Below are 1,797 nucleotides of genomic sequence, written 5' to 3' on the forward strand. Positions count from 1 at the left end.
TATATTCTCTTATTTTTTTTTATTAGTTTCAGCCATCACACTGCGGTCATCCTGGGACATTGTATCGAAGGACTTAAGTCGAATACCCGTTGGCAAGCAGTGCGAATCACACACACACACACACACACACACACACACACACACACACACACATTTAATATTTCCGAACCACATATAACAATATTACGAACCACATACAGCAACATTACATCTTTTGTTGTTGTACAGGATTGCTCTATCTTTAATACTTTTCATATCAACCACACCAGAGACTGCTTCTCTTACTCTGATATAAATTCTCACATTTTAAACGTTTGTAAAGCTTTCTCCGTTATCATTTCATATGAAAATAATCATTCTTTGTATTTCAAACGCCAACAAATTATTAAAGAGTTATTCAATTTACTAAGTTCATACAAATTCTTGATTATTTTAAAAATAAATCAAGACGTGTATTCATTGGAATTATGGTCATGAAATTGTTAAAGGAGCGTTCTGCATTCTGCTAGTGGCGTTTCTTTGGTTTGATCAATAGAACAATTCTTCCTACGATTGGCTTTGAAGGTAGTTTTGACAACAATGTTATCATCCGTGGGAAGGTAGGATTTTTCGGTCAGCTGCTAGTGACGAGGGCGTTATCATCTACGCTATGATACAATCTTTTACAACGTTGAAGTTCAGACAAATCTATTATTTAGCTAGCTTGGATTTTTGAATTGTAAAAGCGAATCTTTGACGGTGCGATGTAGTCCTGTCAATGTTGTTGTTCTTCTTATGAGATAGGGGATAGGTAACCATGCTTCAGCTCCTAATGATACGCTGACAGAGTTTCTCCCTCAAGTTTCTAATTAAGTAGATTACACACAGACACACAGACACACTCACATACACGCACAAACACACACATATATATTTATACGAGTGAGTAGACAAACAGAAGAAGGGCACTCAACAAATTTATTGGGAGTTACATGTATGGATCAAAACAATTTGATTTAGACTCCTTGGTACTCTGAATTTCAAGCGTGACGTCTCTAATGGCTGAAGATTAGCGTCACGCTAGAAAATCAGAGTACCAAGAAGTTCGGATCAAAGTGTTATCATCCATATATATATATATATATATATATATATATATATATATATATATATATATATATATATATATATATATATATATATTAATAAATCTCAGGGTAGCAAAAAAAGTTTTAGAAAGTTTATTTGCTACCAGTGTTCTAGCGAGAAGAAAAAAAAAACTAGTCCATAGACTATATATTATTCATATAAATACAGTGTACATTTAAAACACATCAGAGAGATGTCCATAATAGGACATCTAACCCGCTAGAAGGAGCAGTCAAAACTCCAAACCACAATTAGGGAGTTTTGACTGCTCCTTCTAGCGGGTTAGATGCCCTATTATGGACATCTCTCTTATTTTGTGGCCAGCCAACCTGTGGTAGGCATTCTGCTGAAACGCCACTGAAGCGATATGAAGACTGCCTGAAGCAAAATAAAATTCAAACACTGTGTCATATAAGCAAAACTGTGACTTCCTTCATAAATTCAGCAATTGGTCGTGGTTGCTGCAGAATTCTGTATTTAGGGCACTGAAATCTTCCAAGAACCTGGTATGAATCGCTTACATATAAATAAATAAATAGATAAATAAACGAAGCGGAAGGCCTGCACAAAAGATCCAACTTGATTACATGACTACAAATATTTACTTTATTCTATCTATCTATCTATCTATCTATCTATCTATCTATCTATCTATCTATCTATCTATCT

The sequence above is a fragment of the Octopus bimaculoides genome, chromosome 20 (assembly GCF_046866305.1).
Source record: "Octopus bimaculoides isolate indiv1 chromosome 20, ASM4686630v1, whole genome shotgun sequence".
Classification (NCBI taxonomy): domain Eukaryota; kingdom Metazoa; phylum Mollusca; class Cephalopoda; order Octopoda; family Octopodidae; genus Octopus; species Octopus bimaculoides.